Source organism: Nerophis ophidion, linkage group LG08 (assembly GCF_033978795.1).
Source record: "Nerophis ophidion isolate RoL-2023_Sa linkage group LG08, RoL_Noph_v1.0, whole genome shotgun sequence".
NCBI classification, from domain to species: Eukaryota; Metazoa; Chordata; class Actinopteri; order Syngnathiformes; family Syngnathidae; genus Nerophis; species Nerophis ophidion.
Window position 1 is genome coordinate 46,221,584 of NC_084618.1, and position 17,695 is coordinate 46,239,278.

General features: G+C 40.7%; 1 protein-coding gene across 5 annotated transcripts in view; it reads right to left on the reverse strand.

Moving 5' to 3' along the window:
* rbfox3a (RNA binding fox-1 homolog 3a) overlaps nt 1–14,612 on the reverse strand; it is a 1,176,173-nt gene extending 1,161,561 nt beyond the window's left edge. For all 5 annotated transcript variants that reach the window (XM_061908671.1, XM_061908673.1, XM_061908672.1 and 2 more), the window contains exon 1: nt 14,426–14,612. The gene's annotated coding sequence lies outside the window, so the exon portion shown is untranslated. The remainder of the gene's footprint in view (nt 1–14,425) is intronic.
* Between the last annotated feature and the right edge of the window lie 3,083 nt (nt 14,613–17,695).

Here is a 17,695-nt window from a genome sequence, read left to right on the forward strand (position 1 = left end):
GTGCTCGGGAAGCAGGTGAGCGGGCATTTTGTCCACCAGAGACAGGTGGACAAAATGAGTAACCAAGGAAACCAGACAAGGGAGTGGAAAAAAACAGGAACCTAAAGAGTCCAAAAGACAAACACCACATGGCCAAACAAAAACATGATCAACAGACATGACATTTTATTTATTATTGGTTAGCTTCAGAATAACAATGTTATGAAAAAGAATAAGAAACTTTTTATACTCTAAAAATGTTGGTCTTACTTAAAAATGCACGCATTTAGTTGTATTGAGTGTTAAAAAATATGATATGGCTCTCACGGAAATACATTTTGAAATATTTGGCTTTCATGGCTCTCTCAGCCAAAAAGGTTCCCGACCCCTGTCTTACATTATTTAGTGATATATATTTATATGTGAAACAATGCACATTATTGAACATACGCCATGTAAATGTACCAGATTGTAGCCAAAGGCTAATTTAAAACTATCGTCCTTAGCAGGTTAACGGTATGTATATACACAAGGTCCATAAAAAACATGTTCAATAGTACAATGCAATACACAGACTCAGATAAGTGAGAGTGCGTGTGAAGTCCAGCTACTCAGCTTCCTAATGTACAACAGCAATATCAGTTTCTTCTAGACAGGATTGTCTGGGAGTCCACTGAGCACAGGTGCTCCAAAAAACAATTGCAAGTCTAAATTGCGATGGAAGCCTCTGCAGCATCTCTCCTTAGTCTCTTCACATGCACCAACTGCCTGCTCTATTTAAGTCCCACGATCATTGGGATCACGCAAAGTCTAAATCTCTCAATAACAGCAATAAGGGGGAATACATTGGAGTTTGTGGCTGGGTTAAAACAAGCCTTACGATTTATGGACAGACCTTCTGTCACTCCCCCCCCTTTCCACCTTGGTTACTAAAAGGATTGATTGATAAATTGAAACTTTTATTAGTAGATTGCACAGTACAGTACATATTCCGTACAATTGACCACTAAATGGTAACACCCGAATATTGATTGATTGATTGAAACTTTTATTAGTAGATTGCACAGTTGAGTACATATTCCGTACAATTGACCTCTAAATGGTAACACCCGAATAAGTTTTTCAACTCGTTTAACCAATTCATGGTAAAGGGCAGTCATACATTGGTGGTTTAAACGGCAGTTCGCCGTGCTCCGCCAAAGACAATGCTAGCACTGTACAAAAAACCTGGTCATCCGTCACTAATCCGGCACAAACTCTGAGAATTGCGGGAACTCAACAAAAAAAAAAATACACACATTTGTGGCGGTATTGGCAGATTGAATGGAGCGTGGTCAGAACGCCTTACTCTAATCACCAAAAATGATTCCCGGGCGCAGCCACCGCTGCTGCCCACTGCTGCCCACTGCTCCCCTCACCTCCCAGGGGGTGATCAAGGGTGATGGGTCAAATGCAGAGAATAATTTCGCCACACCAAGTGTGTGTGACAATCATTGGTACTTTAACTTTAACTTGAACTGTGGAAAGAACATCAGACTCTGAATTTGCAAGACAAGATCAGTGATAATACAATGTCAATGCCGCCATAATCCATCTGCCAGTCGCATTTTCTTCCCGGAGCTTCACGACGTAAACAAGGTAATTATTGGGAGGTGGTGGAGTTGAACACGGAGGCTCATCAAGGAGCTACACGGAGGCAGTTGAGTAGAGAGTGGTACTACCGCGCCAATCCTCATTGGCGGTGTGTTGAAAAAACGTAATAAAAAAGGCCAGGCCCCTATTGTTGGGACACCAATCACCCAAACCTGCAATGTGTGAACGCCCCTAAAGACGTGTGTTACATTCTGACGGCTCCTTCTTTTCCTGATTGCTCACACATGTTAGCCTCGCCGTATTACACTTTGTGCTGCATATCGTAAAGATGCAAAGTACTGTATAATAAAGCTTCATTTGTTTTCTTTTTCCGTTGTACTTTTTGCCCGAGGTCCTGTTTTATTCCTAATTTAAAAAATAGCTCTGCATGTATCCCTTCACCTCTTATCTGCATCCCTTGGTCCAACTACTACAGAGCGTTACAAAACCAAAGCGACATCATAATGCTTTTTAGAACAAAGCTTTTTAGAACAAAGCTTTGCAGCCTACATTAGTTCTGTTACGTTATAGCATCCCCAAAAACCAAAACATTTAAAAGCAATACTGAAGTTTATGCATCTTTTAAATAAAAGTAACTAACATATTTTTAACACCTTTCAGAATTGAATTTAAGACCTTTTATGAGATTGTAGGATACTTTTTAGACATTTTTAGGCCTAATATGTAGTATTTATTACTACTTTTTGTTTTTTCATTACACATTACTTCTGTTACTGTATGTAAAAACCTGCACAGCAACAATGTGGGATAATTAAAAGTCTATCCTATCCTATCCTATGTCCATTTAAATATATTGACTAGAAATTAGAAATACATACTATATATAGAAGACCAGTGTGTATATATATATATATATATATATATATATATATATATCTTGATTGGATTATCCAGAGAATAGTGCTTGATACCGTGGTAGAGCGCAATATGATTGAGGGAACCCCTCATGAAACAGTTCTGTAGAGATGAAGTAGTCTTGTGATTTTTCACACACACACACACACATATATATATATATATATATATATATATATATATATATATATATATATATATATGTAGGTGTGGGAAAAAAATCACAAGACTACTTCATCTCTACAGAACTGTTTCATGAGGGGTTCCCTCAATCATCAGGAGATTTTAATGGAAGCATTCACATACAATGGTTTATATAGAGCACAGAGTGGGTGGGTACAAGCAGGCGTAGGGTGTGGTGATTGGCTCATGTGTTACCTAGGAGGTGTTTCCGTTTGTGGCGGCATGTTGAAATGATTTCACTGCGCTTGTTGAGGGATGATAAATCTGGATGATATATAATAAACAGTTTCTCTTTTAAGCATAGGTTGCATCTTTTATTACCACTGTTGTAAGGTGAGCTGGATGCAAGAATTTGCCATTTTATTGAATATTCAACATTATTGTCTTTGAGGTTCCAAATGTGTTTGCTGAGTTCTGTAGAATTCTGCAAAATCTGGTTTCTAAAGGAGGCGTTGTGATTATTCCATCTTGTTTTGAACGCTCCTTCGGTTAATCCTACGTACGTGTCGGATGTGTTAATGTCCTTGCGTATTACCTTTGCTTGGTAAACGACTGATGTCTGTAAGCACCTTCCGTTGAGAGGGCAATCAGGTTTCTTGCGACAGTTACATTCATTATTGGTTTCAGAGTCGTTTAGTCTGGGGGTAGGCAGTCCTTTTGCAATTGCTTTGTTGTGGTTTGAAATGATTTGTTGCATGTGATTCATACCGCTGTAGCTCAGTTTAATGTTGTTCTTGTTGAATATTTTTCTTAGGGTGTTGCCTTTGGGGAAGTGTTTGTCGATCAGAGTGAGGAACTTGCGGCCGATGTTGGTTGAGACGTCTTTGCTGAATGGCGGATTGTACCAGATGATGTTGTTTCGTTTTCTGCTCTTTTTTGGTTGGTTTCCTGGAGTGGGTTCATAGGTGAGGGTGAAGTTGTATCCGCTTTCATCAAGTGCTTTCTGGTATGGGGGGGTTGCTTGGTCGAATTCAGCTTTGCTGGATGACAGCATCGATAGCCTTTTATTAATTCCGGTAGGTATTCTTTTCGTGGTGGTGGGTGGGTGGTTGCTGTCATGGTGCACGTATTGGAGTGTTGTGTTGGGTTTCGTGAATGGTTGGTAGCTGTTAATTCTCAGGTTGAAAGTGACGTCGAGGAAGTTGACGGTTTGCTTGTTGGCTTCGATCGTGATCCGTAGGCCGTTTTCTTTGAAGATTTGGCATATGCGCTTCTTGGTGTTCTCGCTGCTCCTTGGCGAGGCGCGGCACACTGCCAGTCCGTCATCACGGTAAATACCAAGGTTCAGGTTGAGGCTAGCAAGCTGGGAGAGGAGGAAACTCCCAACGAGTTCGCACGTTTCTGCTCCGTCAAAACTCCCCATAGTAACGTCAAACGTTGAATTGTTCTTTTTTTGCCATGGTGTACTGTTGTGGATGAGTATGGAGTTCTTTGCGTGGATGATGATGTTTCTTTCGTTGCCTGTGATTGAGTCGTAGTCCGAGGCGAAGTTTAGTGCTTGGGTCAGTAGGTCTTGCGTGATGGAAGGGTAAAATTCTTCGATGTCGAAGGAGATAAAGTTGTGTTGTTGTTTGTCTTGGATGTTGTTAAACCATTTGATTACTGCTGCCGTATTTCTCCATTGGTTGAGTGGTGTTTTGTCCTTGATTTTTGCGTTGATTCTGTCCAGGATTATTTTGCTGATTTTTCCTATTTCGGATTTAGTTGGGTTTATTAGTCGGCATGTTGGGTTATTTGCGAAGTTGGGTTTGTGGTCCTTCAATGTGATGAAGGCTTCTTTGTTGGCTGTGGCGTCCACCCTGTCCTCAATATTCAGTTCGGTTGCGATCCGCTTGTTTTCCAAGTGGATGTTCTGTAAAGTGTTGGGTTGCGCTTTTTTGTATGATTTGGTGATGCTTTTGTCCAGTAAAGAGTTATGTTCTGGTATGTCCATTCTGTAGAAGTTTGTGGTTTTATCGGCGGCTATGATGAGGTTGCTTACTTTCTTGATGCGCTCCGTGTCATTTTTCAGCTTGGTGAGGAATGGGTTGCGGGCTGGCTTAAATTTGACCGATTGTATCATTTTGAGCATGTCGTTCTCAAACTCCTTTAATTCCTTGACTGTGGGTGGGTTCTTGGTAGATTTGAATCCGTAAGTTTCCTTTTGCGTTCCTTTTGTTTCAGGGTGGAGGAAAAAGTGTGCTTTCCACCGCATCCTTCTTAGGAAGTGTTCCGTCTTTTCTATGAGTCTTTGCTTGTAGTCCTTCTGCGCGGGTATGGGAATGTTCTTCGTGGAGTAGTCGATGCTGAACTTTTCCATTTCGGATCGTCGTACAGTGCTCAACAAACGTGCGAACTCGTTGGGAGTTTCCTCCTCTCCCAGCTTGTTAGCCTCAACCTGAACCTTGGTATTTACCGTGATGACGGACTGGCAGCGTGCCGCGCCTCGCCAAGGAGCAGCGAGAACACCAAGAAGCGCATATGCCAAATCTTCAAAGAAAACGGCCTACGGATCACGATCGAAGCCAACAAGCAAACCGTCAACTTCCTCGACGTCACTTTCAACCTGAGAAATAACAGCTACCAACCATTCACGAAACCCAACACAACACTCCAATACGTGCACCATGACAGCAACCACCCACCCACCACCACGAAAAGAATACCTACCGGAATTAATAAAAGGCTATCGATGCTGTCATCCAGCAAAGCTGAATTCGACCAAGCAACCCCCCCATACCAGAAAGCACTTGATGAAAGCGGATACAACTTCACCCTCACCTATGAACCCACTCCAGGAAACCAACCAAAAAAGAGCAGAAAACGAAACAACATCATCTGGTACAATCCGCCATTCAGCAAAGACGTCTCAACCAACATCGGCCGCAGGTTCCTCACTCTGATCGACAAACACTTCCCCAAAGGCAACACCCTAAGAAAAATATTCAACAAGAACAACATTAAACTGAGCTACAGCTGTATGAATAACATGCAACAAATCATTTCAAACCACAACAAAGCAATTGCAAAAGGACTGCCTACCCCCAGACTAAACGACTCTGAAACCAATAATGAATGTAACTGTCGCAAGAAACCTGATCGCCCTCTCAACGGAAGGTGCTTACAGACATCAGTCGTTTACCAAGCAAAGGTAATACGCAAGGACATTAACACATCCGACACATACGTAGGATTAACCGAAGGAGCGTTCAAAACAAGATGGAATAATCACAACGCCTCCTTTAGAAACCAGACTTTGCAGAATTCTACAGAACTCAGCAAACACATTTGGAACCTCAAAGACAATAATGTTGAATATTCAATAACATGGCAAATTCTTGCATCCAGCTCACCTTACAACAGTGGTAATAAAAGATGCAACCTATGCTTAAAAGAGAAACTGTTTATTATATATCATCCAGATTTATCATCCCTCAACAAGCGCAGTGAAATCATTTCAACATGCCGCCACAAACGGAAACACCTCCTAGGTAACACATGAGCCAATCACCACACCCTACGCCTGCTTGTACCCACCCACTCTGTGCTCTATATAAACCATTGTATGTGAATGCTTCCATTAAAATCTCCTGATGATTGAGGGAACCCCTCATGAAACAGTTCTGTAGAGATGAAGTAGTCTTGTGATTTTTTTCCCACACCTACATATTGCGCTCTACCACGGTATCGAGCACTATTCTCTGGATAATCCAATCAAGACATATATATATATATATGTGAGTGTGTGTGTGTGTTAGGTTTTTTTTCCAGAACATTGGTACACTAAAACAATGAGGAAGCAACATGTGTTATTTTTTGTTTTAATTACACTTTTAGTTACACTTGAGACAATGTTGCACCTTTCGGACACAATGCCAAAAGTCTTCTTGCTTGTCAAAGTTGTTCTATCAGCTGGATGTCTGACAGCAATCATATCCAAATTAGCTGACTGCCATTTGCCCTGGCTGGAGTGTTGCAAAGCTTGTTTTGATGCTTCTTTTGTTATCAATGTTGAGAGAAAATAAAACCATGTTTACATTCAAACATACAGTAAGTCCTCTTAAAATGTGTTTCAAAAGCCATCAAGGCAGTGTTGTCGAGCTTTGGAAATGACAGCGCACAACCGTGACGTCATCCGAGGAGTACAAGTCTCTGTTTGTGCCGTGTACACGCATACGCTAAGCGGAGAGTTTTGGAACTCTTCACCTTGGCCAGCATTTGCAAAAGTCTGCGCTTTTAAAGACAAAAGTATGTGTTTGCATGTCAACAAGAGGACTAAAAACAGAGATAGGTATGCGTTTACTCTGTGTCCGTGTGCATGTGGATAAGGCCTTACTTACTGACCTTATTTTAACCAGAAAGTCGACGCATTGACATACAATTAATGTTGCAAATCATATTAACCATTCGTAATCCTCATCAGCATTCTGACATGAGCATTTAGTACTCAAATAATCCTTAATTTTAGTTTTAAACTGCCTCGTATTTACCGTAATTTCCGGACTATAAGCCGCTACTTTTTCCCCTCGTTCTGGTCCCTGCGGCTTATACAACGGTGCGGCTTACGGTAACCAGGGGCGCGCACTACTGAGGATGGGCGAGACCGAGGCAGAAATCTGGCGCCAGGTAACGAGAGCAAAACAAACAGTAGGAGAGCGGGACTGTTGCATCGTGATGATGAAGAGCACGGCGTAAAGGCTGACGAAGCCGGAGCCGTTGATTCCACTGACGAAGAGGAAGGTTTTGAGAGCGAGAACAAAGGAGAGAGAGTGGCTGACTACGCCATTTTGGACCTGTTCTTCTCCGACACCGACGAAGAGGATTTTGGTGGTTTTAATACGCAAGAGGAAGACGATGACACAATGATTAAAGACTGACTTTTCATATACCGGTAGTAGGCTGGTTGTTTTGATAACGTAAACGGCCGCTGGACTGCACTTTTACTGCCGTGTTACAGGCGAGCACTTTGTATTACTTTGCACCGTTGTATTATTTGTACTCTGCACGAATGCTGTTCGCCATGTCAAAGATGTGAAAGTGTGACTGAATGTTTGAAAGATTTATTGTTAATAAATGGGACGCTTTGCGTTCCCAAACAGTCATCTCTGTCCCGATAATCCCCTCCGTGGTAGCAGGAACCCCTATATACTACGGTAATTCCACATCAAAACGCCTGCGGCTTATAGTCAGGTGCGGTTTATATACGGAGCAATCTGTATTTTCCCCTTAATTTAGCTGGTGCGGCTTATAGTCGGGTGCGCCTTATAGTCCGGAAATCATGGTAGTTCAAGGTGACACTGCGGTTTACACCACGCTGAGGCTGTGGGTTCATCCCAAATGAGTCCAAGTTAGTCATGTAATTAGTTTGCCAAAAGTTCAGGACAGAGTAAAACGTGTATTTTCACAACTCTCAAGCACCCAGCATGCGAGTCAACCACTTGTGAGACACACTGGTCTTCCCGCAAAAATAAAATAAAAAAGGTAAGCGTTTTACGACCTGTGTCTCCAGGAAACGCTGCTGCCACCGTGCTCAAGCGTCATCCACAACATCCGTATTAGAGGAAATCTTAATAAATACCCTGCGCCCGAAGCTGTGCCACCAGAATAAGACTGTGAATCACCACGGAACCAACACCCTTCACAGATATGCACCTAAATAATAATTTACTTTTATGTATGCAAATGTCCTGTAAGTGTTGTGTCCATGTGTCTATTATTGGCCCTCTATGTAATATCTTAAACTCATCTACACGTACCGTATTTTTCGGGTTATAAGTCGCAGTTTTTTTTCATAGTTTGGCCGGGTGTGCGACTTATACTCAGGAGCGACTTAAGTGTGAAATTATTAACACATTACCGTAAAATATCAAATAATATTATTTAGCTCATTCACGTAAGAGACTAGACGTATAAGATTTAATCGGATTTAGTGATTAGGAGTGACAGATTGTCTGGTAAACGTATATCCATCCATTTTCTGCCTCCTGGTTTTGGAGTATAAATATGTGGGGTTTTGGCCCCAACCGCTAGAATAGATCTGACCAATCTAGGTCTATGAGCACGAAACTGATGAAGCCTAATTGGATGAGCAGCGAAACGTCTTTTAAAACAAACCAAACAGTCCAGTTGCAATCGATTGAATGTCCTGAGATGATAATGACCTGGATGAATGAGAACATCCATATTTTAGGATGTCATAGACATACAAGGATTTCTTAAAACAATAAATCTATACAACCTTTATTCAAGCTCTAAAGAGAAGGAGCAGGAATAGTTATCGTTTTGTAGGCCGAAATGTTAGGGCACGTACACGGTCTGCTGCTCTTTTATCAACACACACCGCTGGACACGCCCATACACGCTTTGCTTCTGCTGCCATGCGCCGACACAGCTGTGCGCAATCATCCGTCAACACACCTGCTGTTGATGACACCACTCCCCATAAAAACCAGCGTGCCCAGAGAACCAACGCTGTAACGTAATCTCTGCTTGCAGTAAGCTTTCGTCTCTGGCTCCTCACCTTTGTTTGTTCGCTCCTAGTGACCTTCAACCCTTGTGCTCATTTGTTCCTGTTGCTTCTCTTTTTTTCCCCAGAATTCCCTCCGTCGCCTTAGAAGTGAGCTGTGCGCCTCACTTCTCTGGACCCCTCTGGATCCTGACTGCCTCCCTTGATCCTCGACCCCCCCACCTTGGACTCGGACCTCTTGACGCCCCTCTCAGCCCCACGGACCCCCGCCTGTACCACGGATTCTCCCACCTGCCTCGCCCAACTGGACTGGTCGCCTTCCCACTCAACACTCACAACAACCACTTGTAAATATTCAATGTAACACTAAGTGATGGGTCTGGCAACACCGATGCATCGGCGCATGCGTCGAGGTCATAGAGCGAAACCACATGACCGATCATGAGCTGTTTTGGTCACGTGACCGATTCGCGAACTGTGTTGCACTGACACCAGCGCGCCAACATGTTTATAAGGAAGCGCATCTGTCAACGAGATGCTGCTGCCAACAGAGTCGCCGCACTTCTGTCGTTGGTCATTTGTCATTTATCGTCGTTGAAATAATTTCCACCGTGTGGGAATATTTTGATCATATATCAGAAAAAAAGTTATTTGTGTTCATTTCCTTGTCGTTTCATTCTGTTCTCTCAAAGTTTCTAGAATCGTCCCACCCACACAAACAACCTATTTGTTACATTAAAAAGCAGCAATAATCCAATCTCTTCGATAGCTCAGTTGGTAGAGTGGAGGCCTGTAGTTGTTTATGCTGAGTTCCTTAGGGAACTTGTTCAAATCCTGCTCGAACCCATTACCTTTTTACCATGAATTGATTAACGTGGACCCCGATTTAAACACGTTGAAAAACTTATTCGGGTGTTACCATTTATTGGTCAATTGTACGGAACATGTACTGTACTGTGCAATCTACTAATAAAAGTTTCAATCAATAGTGCGTATTCAGAGCGCATTAAAAATAAAAATTAACAAAAATTCCCAGTCCACTAGTATCCTCATTCACAACACATTCTCTTGGATTTCCATGTTATGACACATGTGCATACATTTAGTGGTCAATTGTACGGAATATGTACTGAACTGTGCAATCTACTAATAAAAGTTTCAATCAATCACTTTCACATTATTTATCGACTGTATCTAAAAAAGATAAAAATATATTTTTATTTAAATGAAGATATGAAATACAATGACTTGGTTTATAATATTGTATATACTAGGTCATAACATCAGTGTCAGTTGAGTCGGTCCATAGGTTGCCTGTACGGATGTTTAATGTCCAGCAGATGTCAGTATTTAGTGACACAGTATTGACACAGTGTCAATACAGTTTTGCAATGTGTCGAAACGATACATGACGCCTCATCAACACCCATCACTAGTAACACTTCACATAGTCTTGCAAACATACACAGTAGCATACACACTCCACCACATCATCAAGCTCAAAATAAACCGAGCTTTTCTCCTGTTGCTGTGTTGTCTCCTTACCCACCATCCATAACACAAGGACCCCTAACTGGTGAATAGATGGACCCCTTACTTATACATCGTGCATAAAACAAAAATAAAAAGAGGGCCCTCGGTTACACATACTTTTTTCCCTGTGGTTTTCTTGCGGGTGTTTCTACCTTCTTAAAATATTGTCCCAGGTTAGTCAGAAAAGATAACCTCCTCTTCAGCTCTCATATCTTCTTACGGCACAGAATCAATGCGCCATTTCCCACTGCAGGAACTTTTACAGCAACTTTCCCATTTCTCCGGTAAATGAAATACCCTCCTGTGTTTCCACCAAAAACCACCCGGGTAAAATAAAGTTCCAACTGGAAGTAATTTAGTCCCTGTTCGCTAAAAAGGACTTTGGAAATTTCCTGCAGGAACTTTTTTATGGGTGGACTATGCTGTCGGACGCTGATTGGTTGAACACAGTTGGGGTGTTTCTAAAACTGTATTTAGCCGCCATTACCGTATTTCTTGTGTATTACATGACAAAGGAGAGGGGGGGAAAATGAAAGGAACTTTTGAGTTGCACAATTTTTTTATGGGGCATCTGTGCTGAAGAAGGCTGATTAGTGGAACTGTCTTGCATGGTTTTAGCCATACTGTTCAAAGTAGTTTGCAGTTTCAAGCTGTTTGTTATTTTTTAGAATAGAATAGAAAGTACTTCATTAAACCCTGGGGATTATAAGCTTCAATTCTATACGCAAAGCTACGAGAAGTGAACACTCTTTTAAACATATTTACAGAGGAATATTGAGTGTTTAGCTGGACTTTGGAACGGCGACTGAAGCTGCTCACTTAGACTCTGCAACCTGTTTTTTGAGGATGAATGTGAAATAATAGCAAAATTAAACAAGTGGAATAAAGGTAAATCACATAAAATATTCACTATTTACTTTTTTACATGCTGTAAAAGTAGTGACATGCCATTTGTGTTGATAGTCCTAACCAGAGTTAACCAAACGCTAAAGCTAACAGGTTAACACTAAATCTGGTATGTTCATATTTACCCTGACACTGACTTTTATTTTTTATGTTATTTACAGCTGAAATGCACTGTAGCGAATCAGCTGACCCTCATTCATTTTTCATTTACTGATGGGTCAATGTTCTGTTTTGGACACTGTGGACAAAAGCCTTACTTTTTACGTAAGAATCAGGACACTTTGTTTTTTTAAATTATACAAACTTTCAACACTAAATTGGCCCTAGTGTGTGAATGTAAGTGTAAATGTTGTCTGTCTATCTGTGTTGGCCCTGCGATTAGGTGGCGACTTGTCCAGGGTGTACAGCGCCTTCCACCCGAATGCAGCTGAGATAGGCTGCAGCACTCCTCGAGGACCCAAAAGGGACAAGCGGTAGAAAATGGATGGATGGATGGATGGATGTATCTTAATGCTTTGTGTTTTATTTACTTACATTTTACATGTAGAAATTTACTGCATCACTCATATGTCATTGGCCTGATTTGTATGACCTACCCTGAACTTTGAAATGTGGTGTAAACACACAGGAACTTAAAGGTTCCAGGAACTTAAAAGTTCCTGAATTTTTGATGGAAAAGACTAAAACTTGTTCGCAATTAGAGACGGAATTTATAACTTTTTGTAGGGAGTCGCGTCTTTAGCAGCTGTTTATTTCAAAGAGTAGTTCAAATGATTGTCTTTATTTATTTATTTAAGTGGTTTTCATCAAGGAAATGATCACTTGTGGCAGTAAAAAAATAAGAGTTTGGTCAAAACATATAAATGTCTACATGACGCCAATTTAGACACTAATGGTGAGAATTATTTTTGAAATATTGATAATGTCATTTGGTTTTGTTTTCATAAACATTCTACAAGATGGTGTCATTTCCCCTTTCTTTGACAGTGACGTGACTATGTCCACTTTACATTGCTACATTCATCACCCCCGCTGAAGTGCATCCATATGCTACATTTCCTTTGACTTTTGTTCATTTTGTTTTCTTTTGCAGTTGCTAATACCTATTTTTAATTCAAAATACAGTGGGTAAAAGGCTCCAGTAGATTCAGGTGCTTAATAAAACTCTACGTTCACTATCTGTGCATTTCACATGAATAAGAGCCTTCTCTGGACGACTCTAAATCGGTGATGTCATTACTCCTTCAATAAATAAAGCCAATAAAGCTGATTCTCATTCTGGGAGGTCAATTTGCATAAAGAGCGGCTCTCAAATGAACAAATTACAACTGCAAATTGGTTCTCATCGTTCACTTGAAAGAGTCGTTCAAAAGACTCCACTTTTTCGCGAATGTCACGTCTGTTATCGCAATAATCAAACAATTTTTAACAAAGGTTTGTCACACCGCGGTGAGAGAAGTCTTGTCTTGTTTGCTTTTTGTCTTGTGTGTTGCATATTTTTATTTTGAAAAACAACCCCTCTTGTTCCAGATCACGGGTCCTTCTTTTTGTGTCACCAGTCTGACGTCATCCCTGACCCTTGATTGTTTCCACCTGTTTCCCATCACCATCATGTCCTACTTAAGCTCATGCCTCCTCTTGTCCTGTGTCAGATCGTTTCGTGCTTACGTGTCTTTTTAGCGTCCATGCCCATGTTCATGTCGACATACTTGTCTTCCTTTTTTCCTAGTTTTTCTTCTTTGGATCGAGAAATCATTTGCTGTAATTTTGAGTTTACTTTTTCCTCCTTCGAGCGCCCTTTGTCATCATAGCCTTCGTCCAACCTAATTGAGTGTTTGTGTTTTTCTAAATTCCTTTTATTCCTCATTGATTGAGTGATTTTTTGTTTATCCGTATTTATATATAGATAGCCTTTTTGTTTTTTTCTCCTGTTGGAGCGCTTTATATTATTATATTAGATACGTTATTGTAGTTCGTTCTTTTGTTAGTTACTTCCTCCTATTTTTTGGAGTGATTCTTGGTCTGCCTTTTTCCGGAATTATTTCCGCGGAATTTTTGTTAATTATTTAATGCGAAATACTTTTTGCTCTGGAGGTTAAAAGTCATTTCAAAATAAAAGCTTTTTTTTGGAACTTCCTCTCTGCATCTGGGTCCACTCCTTATTCCAAGTTGTGACAAGGCTCAGCTAATATTTGAGGCCATCTATTCTCACTGAGCATTTGTTGTAACCCAACATCTAACCTGCTTAGTGGCCTTGTGGTTAGAGTGTCCGCCCTGAGATTGGAAGGTCGTGAGTTCAAACCCGAGTCATACCATAGACTAAAAAAATGGGACCCATTGCCTCCCTGTTTGGCACTCAGCATCAAGGGTTGGAATTGGGGGTTAAGTCACCAAATGATACCCGAGCACGGTCACCGCTGCTGCTCACTGCTCCCCTCACTTCCCAGGGGGTGAACATAGGGATGGGTCAAATGCAGATGATCATTTCATCACACCTAGTGTGTGTGTGACTATCATTGGGACTTTACCTTTATGATGTTCATCTTCACAAAAAATATAGACATGACAACAGTACACAAATACAAATAACCGTGAAAAGTTAAAGAAATGGTATCACTTCAAGACCGTTAAAAACCAAGAGTTCAAGACAGCTATGAACAAATGACAAATTAGTTGAGAAAAACTAAAAAGAAAACTACATACAATTTCATATTGACAGAACGGCTCAAGTCAACAATTGATACCACGCGATTTGTTTCCGCACTTCTGTTTTGTGTCTAAAAAGTACAGTAGGTAGGAAAGTTCATCAGAAAACAGCTTCATCAATCATGAGTGATCATGAAGAAGTATGGACAACAGTAGAATACTTACGATGGTCAGGAGTGTTGATTTTTCTCTGCTTACTCAGTCCTGCCTCTCACGAGAAGACTCTCCTTATCTTAGGCTCTCTTTCTAGCAGATGATGTGTCCCTTTCTGTGATTTTACATTAAATCGTTGCTGTGGGCGCGTGCCATGGCAAGTGCACACTTGCGCTCTGTGCAATATTTTGCCGCGCTGCCGAACAACAGCTCTGAGCAAGACTGAGATGGAGAGAGAGGGTGAAAGAGGAGGAGAGAGAGGGAGGGATATCAGAGGAGAAGGATGCCGAGCAATGTGCGGAGGCATGAGTGCGAGGGGTTGCATTCAGTGTGGGCAGAGCGAGGAGAAGCTCCTATTCACTGCGTGAGGAGTGAGGGCTTACCTTATACAGTTTACTGAAAATAGGCAACAATACATACATTACTGGGTCTAAAAGTACACCATCGAGTTTAATTAATGCACCGAATTGGGATAAAAGGACTAAACATTTTAAAGCTTTGGTCTATGTTTGTGGCCAAAAACTTACATGGCACAGAATGGCCTTCTCAATCAACTGTTTCCCTTTTTACCGAGCAGGCGTCATCAGTTCTTGTTCATAGCCTAGATAGGACAACTCTTGTCTGAGTGGATGATGCAGGATACAAATTGTTTATCCCTTCAGGTGCCCCAAGACAGGGGTGTCCAGATTTTTTACTCAGAGCCACACACTGAAAATTCAAATGATACGTGGGCCATTTTTGATATTTTTCATTTGCATAAGCAATACGATCGATTTGTTTTTAAAGGTGAAAAACGCATACCATGTGTGTTATAGGACTCAGACGACATTTTAAATTTTTCCGTTAAATTCCACCTGTATACTCTTTTATTCTACTATGTGTTATGACACGTCATGACAGGTCACACTTTGTATATTGTTCTTCCCGTGTTTAGTCTCTGATAAGTGATCAGTAGACTCACCTGCCTTTGATCTCTAATCAGAAGGTTTATATGCCATGCAGCTTCGCTTGCCAGACGAGGCTGAATCATTTTCGTTGTTTTGTTTGCTGATTCTTGCGCACGTCTCGGTTGCACTATTTTGACCCAAATACATTTTTACCTGCACGCTGTCTCCTGTCCCCACACCCACTGTATGGATGTGTAAATGGAACTCTGTGTGTGTCAATTTTCTTGTGTTTTTAGTATATGCCACGGGCCGTAAAAAAAATGTTTTGCCGTGGGCCGCAAATATAAGAGGAATGTTTTTTTTCCTTATGTGGTGCAAAACCAAAGTTGTTGAAATAGAATTATGTAAGGCATCTGCCAGCCAACAACAGTCGTTTGAATTTTTAATGTTAATATTACCTTCAGTTGAACCAATAGTCAAGAGTGCACCTGAAACCAAACGTGGCTTTGTTGTTATTTTTATCAAAACTCAAATCACGATTACGATTAACGATTATTCATGATGTGAGGTATAACAGAGAGTTTTCCCCAGGTCGGCAATCTGTGAATATACCATGACATCATCTTATAATTTGTAATTAAATAGTATAATAAAAAGGCTTGATTAACATTATCCATATATTTAAAGACAATTATTCGCATGTTTGTTCATGATTAGTATTAACATGTCAGGTTTTGTTATTAGATGGTGCCTTCAGTTCCAGGGCGCCGTGGCCTTGTTGGTTGGCCGCCATGCCAGCAACTTGAGGGTTCCTGATTCGATCCCAGCTTCATCATTCCTAGTTGCTACCGCTGTATCTTTGGGCATTACACTTCACCCACCTTCTTCCCATTGCCACCCACACTATTCTCGATGTAAAGCGCTTTTAGAACTCTCAAAAGAAAAAGTACTATATAAATATACTTCACTTCATTTATTTACCAATTTTTTATGGGTTTAAAAAAAAAAAAACAGCCATGTTGTGGGGGTGGCCCGCTTGACCAACCTATACATTTATTTGTTTGTAGTGTGAAACATACCTTATTTTCCGGACTACAGAGAACACAACAAATCTTTTAAAGAAAAAAATATTTTTCCATATATTAGCCACACCGGACGACAAGCCGCAGACATATACATTGCAAGATGAGTTAAACAGTGCCTGTAACACGGTAGTAAAACAGTTGATCAAACAAAACAGAAGTCATCATCATTGATCCACTAGCTGCGGAAGCTAGCTCTACAATCAGCTAAACAGACTCAATACCTCCACAGTGATGTATTGGTGAGTATACTGAGGAATTTGTGAAACAGAAACGGTACAAAAAAAATGTCGATGTAAGTGAATTATATTTTTATAGCGTTTTTTCTCTAGTGACTCAAAGCGCTTTACATAGTGAAACTCAATATCTAAGTTACATCTAAACCAATATGGGTGGCACTGGGAGCAGGTGGGTAAAGTGTCTTGCCCAAGGACACAACGGCAGTGACTAGGATGGCGGAAGTGGGGATCGAACCTTCAACCCTCAAGTTGCTGGCACGGCCGCTCTACCAACTGAGCTATACCGCCCCATTGATGCAAAGACAGACATTCATAAATGTGTTAGCATGTTAGGTACAAATATGCATGAAAACTCTCCTACAGACTAGGTAAGTGTGTTCTCCGCTGGCTGGCTCTCCAAATGGTCACTCAGAGAATTTCACGCTTGAATGCACCGTTGTGAGTAGCGACTGTTTTCAGAGTTCAACTGCGTTTGCTTTGTTTTGTTTTTTTACCACTATAAACATGTACTCATGACGTACAACTTATATCGCACATTTAAATGTTTGTATTGGACAAGTACTCTTGCCTCAAAGCTCGTACTACATTTGGCACAATTTTACTCAACACAATACTTTTGCAAAAAATTTACAGTAAGTAAAACCTTCATTGAAATAAATTTCAAAGTGTAAATTGAAAATGTGTCTGGGAGTCTGCCAAATATTTTGGAAATTGATAAATTCACACAATGATTTTCTTCGACATGCCGACTTCCTCTTCCTGGTCGCTGTCATGTGACTCACATCGCAAGTCAAGTCGGACCAATCATGTTCATTTCGTTTTTCTGTCACTTCCTACAGTAATTTCATGAATTTCATACATTTTAAAAACACACCTTAACTGTGAAACCTATTTTTTGTTTATTTGTTTTACAAACCTTCCAACAATACCAACCTTTTTAAAATGGGGTAAATATTAGGAAAGTTATGACATTTAATAAAAGATAAAATCTTGAGCCCCTTTGACTTCGTATTGAAGAGGTTGACCATTAATTTGTGCATGATAACCGGATTTAAAAAAATCATAACTTTCTTT